Source organism: Podarcis gaigeae (genome assembly GCF_964106915.1).
Source record: "Podarcis gaigeae genome assembly, chromosome: 12".
Taxonomy (NCBI): domain Eukaryota; kingdom Metazoa; phylum Chordata; class Lepidosauria; order Squamata; family Lacertidae; genus Podarcis; species Podarcis gaigeae.
Genome location: NC_139688.1, coordinates 59,249,543 through 59,259,486, shown reverse-complemented (window position 1 = coordinate 59,259,486; position 9,944 = coordinate 59,249,543). Strand labels below are relative to the sequence as shown.

The 9,944-nt window shown below is 39.7% G+C and overlaps 1 protein-coding gene across 2 annotated transcripts in view; it reads left to right on the top strand.

The window, feature by feature from the left end:
- Positions 1 to 9,944, top strand: part of EGFR (epidermal growth factor receptor) — a 151,295-nt gene that overhangs the window by 74,096 nt on the left and 67,255 nt on the right. The window lies entirely within an intron of this gene.

The following is a 9,944-nucleotide window of genomic DNA, read 5'->3' as shown; positions in this document are numbered from 1 at the left end:
TTTACAGTACAAATTACAATATAGTGGACTTTGGACTTTGACATGTGGATAAATAGCACACACTATCCTCGAGGGCTGTTGTATCCCTGTGGTTACTGAACAAACTGGCACTTAAAATATATCCTCTGTAGTCTCTTGACAGCCAAAATAAAAGATCCAGGATTTCTTCTAAATAAGGGTCTTTATAATGCTAAAATCTAGCTCATTTTCTTGACAATTGGAAGTTCTTTTTGGGGTTTAGCCCTTCAAATTACTCTCTGGCATTGAAAAGGCGCCTCTTTCCTTCTCCCCAACCCTGTGGGGTCATTATTTCAGACTGTAAGCTACATCTTAAGAGGCTTTTCTTTTTATTTTGGAACAATAGGAATAGTAGCACAAGAACTTGGTATAGGTATTCCTAAATGTTGGGATTACTATTGTGCAATACACAAAGAGTGAAATATTTTATCCTAAGGCTTAATAATAATTCCAGAAATACAGTGCCTTTTATATCCATGCTGTTAATTTGAAATTAATGGAGATAATATTTGCATGTCTAGACTACGTAAGGGAATAATGTGCTTGATCTGTCTTCATTGCTGTGTTAAAATATCAGGCAACATGCCTAGCAACAAATTTATCAAGATGTAATCCCTAAAATACATTAATCAATTGGGAAGAGGGAGATAAAATTTGATGAGTTGGCAAACCAAAGTTATCATTTGAAAAATACCAGTATGAATCTTGCAAAAAAAAAAAAACTTTTGGGAATTGTGCAGCAATTAACTTTATTGCTAATGATTTCTTTTGGTGAGAGCATACAGACTTCAGGTAAAGTGTGAAATATTCAAAATCTTCGCTATTTGGGTTTCTCATTAGCTGAGATTATAAAATTTCTAGTTACCTATGTTGGAGACTTGCAGACATCCAAACAATTTCAATCTCAAGAAAATTCAGTTAAAAGCAAGCTTAGCTCATTATCATCATCATTAGATATCTCTGCAAGCAATATTGAAAATGCTAGAAAGCATAGTCTCATGATAAAAGACAGGGTTTTGAAAGAAGCAAACCACCACTTTGTTATGCTCAGCAGAGAAAAAATTGCAATACAGATGCTATGTCATTTGCAGGTGTGATATTCTAAAACTTTTGTGTTTCTGTGCCTGAGAATGACAACCCAACATTTTAAAAAGATTTGAAATACTCTAAATTGGAAATACATTAAGAAGATCCATAAACAAATAGCTCTTTTTCATATTTACTCAGCAACTTTGATTTCCTTTAGCTTTTTTGAGTGCTTACCTTTGCAAACTACAACCGAAAGAACATCCAATATTTGTTAAATATGATAAATAAAAGGCACTCTGTCAATCATTGTTAGATCATCCATGTCATGATCATTGATGGTGACAGTTGGGTTCATTGACTTTCACAGAAATCTGCAATGCAAAATTTAAGCTCAAATACTGAGACATTTGAGTGGATTAATTAAAATATTCTTTCAGAATCTTCCATCACACTGAAGGTTTTGCTACAAATTACTGTTGGTCTTAAGGCCTTATGCCGATATTATGCTCTAATTATCAGAGCCTGATAATTACCACATGCCTGATTCTGTGATGTACAAAGGTTCTTGCCTGTGAAGAGATGTTTGAAAATGAACACTGGACTTCATGGATCTGATCATGGATGAGGTGTGTCACTGCTGTTAGATGATGGGGTTACTCTAGATGCATTTTTTTGCTTTGGTTTTTAATTGCTTTGGTTTCATGTTGGGAAAGTAGATCTGAGGGAGGAAAAGTGATTCTTGCATTCATAACGCAGATTTTAGGGAAACATCTGACTTAGGACTTGCCATAACAATATATGGATGCAGTCATGCTTCAGTGGATGGCCTTTCCTGAAACATTTTCTCATGGTAGATTATTATTGGATGTTGTGATGGGAGTGCAATCCAGATGTAACAAACCCAAGGATCAATTTCATTATGCAGGGATACTGGCGCCTTTGCACTTTTGATCAAGTAGCTCCTTCTGTTAATGGAAGATGAGGCAAGCCAGATTTTGCTCATCCCCCCCCCCCCTACAAGATGACCCTTCAGAACAGGATGGAAGGTATGAGAAGGGTTGGGGGGGGGGAGGTGTATCAACAAGAATAGTCTCTGGAACACTTCACAAGTAGGGCTGGGCAGTACCAGGTTTTCAACATCGTGGTGTATCACCAGCCAAATATCATCTGATAGTATACCACAATGTTGAGAAAACAAGCTGCATTGGCTTCAGCCTGTGAGGCGCCGGGTGTAATTGCCCCAGCCCTCACCATGGAAGCTGAGGCACTTTCACTCCAGCGCCTAGCGGGCTGCAGCAATGAAATATACTTGGAGTCAAGAGTGGATTTCATGCTCTTTATTCAGCTCATAGTGGTGAGGAGGAATGGAAGTTCTCCCAGAATGTCTGCTTTATATACATTATTTACATAATGGGCCCCACATGATTGGCTAATTCCAGGATTCTCCTGTAGGCCAATCAGGTTGCGGATTCACTTCCACCTGGAGCTGGATTGGGTGGCTCCTGTGGACCAGTCAGGCTGTTGCATTCTGAATCCTATTGTTCTAGGACTAAGCAGACTGCTGCATTTTGGATCCTATTCAACTCAGTACATAACAGGCAACCTTGCTTGTTTGTATGGCTCAGCTGGGGGGGGTAGGAGGGCTCCCGATCCCCAGCACTGGGGCCCCTTTGCCTTTCTCTGCTGGGGGTCAGGAGCCTCCCCATCTCCAGCAGAGCCACCCCCGGTGCTCCCCCCACTTGCGTGGGAGCCAGCGCCAGGCTGAGGGGAGCGGCAACCACACACTCCTCAGCCAAGCAGTTGAAAGATGCGGAGGGAGGAAGAAGCTGTAGTGGCACCTCACCGATGCAGCTTTTTTCTCTTTCTGCGCAGGACGAGGGCAGAGTGGGATGGTGGTTTCATTCAGAGATACATCGCTGCGATACATTGCCCCTGCTGCTGAGTCCCTCTGCTAGCAGCACTTGCTAGGGGAAGTTGGTAGCAGAGGGTCTCGGGAGCGGGGGCCGTTTCACCAGCGATGTACTGTTGAGTGAAGCTGACCTTGCAGCCTGTTCCTCTTTGCAAGCTCTTCCATGAGCACAAGGGCATCCTAATAAAAGAGTAAAAGGCATTGGTGGAAGCTAAAAACCAGGACCAGCCACTCTGTGGATGGGCTCAGCATTAAGCACAGACACCAGCTTCTCGCTTCAAACTGTCCTCTCCCAATACTGTTTTGCAGGAAGAAAGCAGGCAAGTTTTGCATATAGTGGAGCTGAACCCTCTAAGGCTAAATTAAACTAAGGCACCATACACCATATAAATATGTGACTATCTCAAACAAGTACCGAGTGGCATTCTCAGAATCCAGGCAAAACCCAACAAATAGAGCCATATGCTGTTTTTAGTTACAGAGGATTATTGGCTGTGTTTTATTCCCAGTGCGTGTGGAATGGTATGAACTGGCTTTGGTTGTGTCTAGCATGAACTGAGTGTTTGCCTTAGGACATGATTCAGAGTCCTTTGCAGGCTTTCTATAGGAGGCAAGTAAATTGCGAAAGTGTACACAGGAGGTGTAAGGTTTGAAAAGCATTGCTCTTAACATGTGATAATTTTCGGGCAAGTTCCATAGCATATTCCTACAAGTTCCGTTTTCATATTTATATTGCCTGCCTGACCAATATAGTAGAACTAAGCAAGTGTAAATAGAGATCAGAAGTGGGAAATGTTTATCACTTGAGGGTTTAAATCTTGCCATTTAATGTTTTGTTTTTCACATTAATAAGAGAGAACATACTGTTCACTGAGCTTACCACGCACTTGAACAACGTTCTGCATTACAAGGGAAAACCTGATTCCTAATGTGTGTCCCTAAGGATGACATCTGGTGATAACATTTATTCATTTGGAACTACAATTTCCATTGACAGAGGGGAGGGGGGACCCACACAGTTTGGTATAGGATCAACTAAACACCCACCTCACTCACTCATTTACTTTTATATTATATCCGATATTCTACTTGAATGGGACAGGTTGCTACCAAGCTAGTCTTCTGGTTATTTTAATTAAAACAGATGCCACAACAGGTAACTGTGAAATACTCTTGTTTTAGTAAATAGTCTTGCTAATCTGGTGGGTTTCCTGTTCGTTCTTACAGATGAATTATAAACTTGCTGTTTAAAAAGGTTAGGAGTGAATTTTGAAATGAAGCAAAACTTATTCTTTTTTAATTTTATAATGTAGCAGGTATCAACATACAGCCGTTTCAAAAGGCCAGTGCCCAACCAGTTCTGTGCTAGCATGAGCTGGTTTTTAAAAAGCCATTTCTCATAACGTTTAGGAGATGTGTAAATTCTTTGTTCCTGCCTTTACAGTGTTTGCCCTTTGAGTTTACTTCAGTTGATTAAGTACAAAAAGCTTTGGCAAATGTTTGCCTATTGCATATCTCTTCATTGCACATGAAAAAGGTCTGTTTACTTGTTTCTTTAATTAAAAGATTTGTGAATATGGCATGTAAAAATGGCCATCTGGTTATTTGTATAACTGTATAATGCACAAATTTTAATAGCTTGTGGAGGGATGTTATTGTTTTGTTTTTGTTCTTGCTTTTATTATATATTTTGTGTTTTTCTACTGTGAAGCTCCCTGAGATCTTTGGATGAAGGGCGGTATACAAATTTAATTAAAAACAGAACTGTGAAATTTCCAGAAATCTTAAAATCATACAAAAATAAAAATCATTTTGGAGGGAGGTTGAATAATTTAAATATATGCAGATGTAGTATTATCTAAAATTGGGGTGTTCAGTTACTTTATACTACTATTAAAGATTACAATAATTCACCAAGATATGTAGCAAGTGCCAAAGTAACTACAGATACACAAAATTAATCATCCTTATTTATTTTGATTTATATTCTTCCTCATTCTAGTAGTTAACATATCCTTGAAAATAATTTTTAGCCCAAGATTAATTTTAAATTTTAAATGTTTTGTGGACTTCAGAAAATTGGAGGCACATGTTCTCAGCACATGGAAAGTGATTGTTCCTTGATTTTGCATGTGTCTTTAAAAATATTATTCAGCTTCCTTCTCTTGTTGGAGGTATCTGAGGCAAATGAAAATTAAAGAAGCCACAGGCTATGTTGCCAGAAGCAATTTACTTGACCACCTCCAAGACACACCCTGTTAGTCCAGCCACCTAAAAAAGGTTCTGTCTTGTGCAACACTTGATGAAATCACTATTCCAACATCAAGTCATTGTTGCTTGTTTAGTAATCCCATCAAGTATACCAGAAATACAATCAAACTAACACAGGTAGAAGAGAAACGGCGTTTAAGGCCTTTTGTGACTATTGGTCTGCACATCTAGGGAGGGTGTCCGTGAAAATGACTGACCGAGATCAGCCAGAGTGCAAAATGGCTTGATTACCCTCTTATCAGTATGGAACTGATGTAACCCAATTGTTTACAAGGCTAGAATTTGCACTGATTATATTTAAACACAAGAGTGTGAAGCAGGGTGGGGAATCTCTTCAGTCCAGCAGACCAGATACTTATCTGTCTCCATCCACTCAGGCTGACTTTGACAGGTTGGTGGGACAATGCAGCTGTTAGTCACCTGACATCATTCTGCCTTCAAATGATTGACAGGTGGATTGCCACCCATCTTCCAGTTCCTTATGCAGCATTTTCCAAGCACCCAATGGTTTTCTGGTTGTCTAGTACTGAAAAACCCCAGCACAAGAAGCTTTGCCACATATCTACATGCCCCACACCAGATGTCACATAAGATGTCAGATGTTGGGTAGGTGGGTATGGATTGGGAAGAATGACCTCACAGGCTAAATTGGCACTTGGGCTGCACCAAATTTGACCCAGAAGCCAGAGGTTTTCCACCCCACCCCACTGAAGGATGGCAACTGTGGAAACAATGGGCTGACTCACTCCCAAGACTCTGAGCTATTGGTCCCAAGATATTTTGAATGATCAGTCTGAACCCAGCCTGGTATGAAAGTAATCCAGAAGCTGCAAACATTTTTGCACAACCACATTATTACTTTGGTGAGTGACCTCATTCCTGACACTTGAATGAAATGCAGATAAGCAGCTTTTAGTGTGGTGTTCCTGTGCAGAGTTGAACTAATTCATTAGAAATGGTGGTAACTTCCTTTTAGCACATTTTTGAACTGATTTCCCATAAACCTTATGCTGACCTTTTAAAATGTATTGGATCAGAAAATGTTCTCTCAAAGAGCAGAGCTACAAAAACAGTTGATTAAATTTTGATGATGAATTATCTGCATCATTTTGGCATCCTCTCATAAAGAACCTAAGGTTAGTGAGCTGGTAGGTGGCAATGAGGACTGTTAGATGTAGCAAGCTGTGTGGGTTTCAAGATGGAGCCAGCTGCAAGATTCATGTTGAGAATCCAGTGGGAGAGCTTGATAGATCAATGCTGCCATAGGCTATCTTTATCCAAAGTTGTACCAACAATGCAAATCTCTCCCCTAGCTCCTCTATATGGGAATGGGACAGATACATTTGGGAGAATAAGGACTGGAGTATCCTTTGCCTAGGAAGGTGCTGTGTAAATTCCATTGGTTCAGATCAGAAGAACTATACAAACCACTGGAACTGAGTAGTTGATCGCCTATTTTCCCCAGCACGTTTAATATTACAAGAAATCAGACTAATAGCAAAATAATATAATACATATTTATCCGGAGGAAAACGGGATTTACAGTCATCTGTATTTGTATTGGATTTAACTTTTTTTACATATGCATTTTTAGAAATATATATATATGGGATTGTGTTCTAATTGTTTTTATTCTTGAAGTTTTTATTGTGAAATTGCTTCAAGATACTTTAGCTGAAGCTATTCATAAATGGAATCAAATAAATAAAATGGTTTTGATGAAATGTGTATATGAATAAGGTTTCAAACATTTGTATGATTTCTCTTCTTCTCTGCCTGGAAAAAAGTGTGAGGTAATGACTGTAGTTTATAAGATATCCTTTAAGAATTTCTTCTAGTCATGAATTGTCTAGAAAAAGTAATGTGTTTCTCAGGAAATTGATTCAAGATGAGTGAAATTGGCAGAATAGTCCATCCTATTCTTGGTTTGTGGTTTCATAGACTGGGCGTAAGAGTGACTACAGATGCATGTGATTAATTTGTTGTTTTGTGAGCAATTAGTTTGAATAACAACTTCCTTTCATTTACGATTTAATGTGGGTGGTACCTGACTAGGCATGTAGGTCACACTGGAATGGTTATAATCAGTGATGGGTGATTTAACAGAGCAATGGGTTTAGCAGTGCATATTTCTGTATTCACACTTAGAGTAGTTTTGTGGTGACAGTTTAACCATATCTGATAGCAAAGCTTTGGAGTGGGGTTAGAGCTTATTCTTAACATTGAACTTTCATTTATTTGGTACACCTATTTATTTGGTACACCTATATTCAAGATAAGTAGAATTGCCATTTTAAGATAGGCTTTATTGCATTGCTGTTTCTCTATGACACAAATCTCCCAATATATTTTTAATTAGCCACAGGGAACTCCCACTTTGTGGCAATGGTGCTGGGAAAAGGGTGTTTCCCTTTCTCCTCTCCTCTCCTCTCACCCACCATTTTAATTGCCCCTAAAAGTGTTATTGGCAGTTCTGCGGTAGAAAGACAACAGGGGATACAATTATCTCCTCTCTTCTTCTTCTTCTTCTTTTGCATTTTCAACTTAAGCAGGTGAAACATATGGCCATATAGATTTAGCACTTATTACTGCTGAATTCTCCTCTTGAAGGAGCTTATTCCTAAACTTATCCACTACTCCTAGATTTAGTGTTTAGAGCCTCTTGCCTTCTAAGTAGTGCAGAACAGTGAACCGTGGAATTTGCTGTGCATATTGGCATGATTCTGGAGGATCCTGTATATATCCATTGGTGGAGCGATATTCTTCATCATTATTTATAGGCCCTCATTTTGAGCTATCTGTAGATAGCCATAGGTAGGAAGTTGCCTTCAAGTTGACCACTTCTAGGTTCAGTGCGCAACCAGCATTTGTATTTCTTTCCTTCCAATTCACCCATGGCTCTCTGGAAGTATATTATGTCTCACAACACTATAAAGCCTAAGACTCGTTACCTTCTGGTCAGTGACTCTCTCCCATAATTTCTGTTGCTGATATCTATGGAAATGTGTGAATTCATGACAAGTTGGCAGAGAAACATGTTTCTAGAGTGCTGTGGGCAATTTTCACAAATATCCAGTGACATGGATATGTAACATCTGAATGAATCCTAACTCATTTTTTAAATTCCTCAGAAAATTCTTTCACCTAGAAACAGTCGTGTTAGACCAAGTATTTTTTTACTTGTGAGGCCAGCTGCCAGATAGCCAGTGTCATTCCAACTTAGCTGTTAGAAGTAGTCATCTTTGGTAAAATACTGCAATATCTTTTCCTTGTCTACTTCCTGGTAGCATGTAAGATTTTTACTTGTAGTGACCAGATTTTGAAACCAAGCTCAAAGACTGGAGGCAAGCAACTAGTAGAACACAGAGATCTGAAGGTGCTATTGCTTCATGGTCCTCATTTAATTGTGCAACACATTTTTTCTGTCCTACTGTTATTTCTGATCAACAGTTTTGAACGCTTGACGTTGCACCATGCTATTGGTTCCTCTAGTCCAGTACTCTCACTGGCAACATTTCACCTAGGTTTTCGCAAGCTCTGTTGTTTGGGGCTGTTTTTCTTAGAGATGCCAAGAATTAAACCCATTAATCGTTATACTGCCTAGAAAAGTTCCATGTTCATGAAGCGCTGTGGTATAGATGGTCTTTGTTTCCCCTACACATCAGTTGCATTTATTTGGTTTTCAAGCTTCTAAAAAAGAAAAAGTTTATATATTTAATCAGAGCCAGCCCAGTCAGATGAGACAGGTGAGGCTGCTGCCGCCTAGGTGGCATGCCCCCCCCCCCACTCCACCATTGGCAGTGAAGCAGCACCAGCGCTGATTTTGGGTAAGATCACAGCCATTTTAGGCAGGATCCCACATTATTTTGTGAGAGATCTCACCCCAAATCGGCATGATCTTGCCCAAAATTGGCAACAATGGCAGCCGCTTCTCCAGCAGCAGTGGATGGGGCAGCGTGCGCAGCAGCAGCAGCAGCCGAGCAGATGGCGGCAGGAGCAGGTTGGTGGTGGAGGGAGCAGCAGCAGGGCAAAGTGGCACTTTTTCACCTCAAGTGACGAAACAGGGTGTGCCACTCCTGCATTTAATGTGCCAACGGGAGTGGCAGCCATTTTGTTTAAGGGTACTTTCAAAACGGCATGATTCTTTAAATAGTAGAATTGGCAATATAGCAAGAAAATCCATAAGCAAATAGACACAGCCCTTTCCACTAACTTTGATTTTCTGCAGCCTTTTAGTATACAGTATTTACATTTGCAAAGAGGTGGTAAAAGAACAACCAGTGTTTATTCTCTTTTGACAGATACACAAATAGAATTCAATCAGGCTTAGTCAGAACACCTGCATTTTGGTCAGTGCTGACGTTGGAGGAGACAAGAGTCCAGTTCATTGACATTTGCACAGATCTGCAACGCAAGTCATCAACACTTATACTGAGAGGTCCTGGTTGCTTAATTGTAAAATGTTCAAAATTGTCCATATGGCAGCAGAATTTGGTACAAATGAGCTAACAAAACTATAACCAGGATACAGAATCAGAAGAGTCATGTGGTCTCTTCTTAGAGAGTACCACTTCAGGTTGCAAATGTGTCCTTATTTAAAAATAAGAACTTTGCACATAGGAAAGTAACATGTTGGGAAAATGATACGCTAGCTTCCTCATCACCCTGACGAGCTTTTGTTTTATGTGCATATTTTTTCTGTGTATGAGACAGCAGT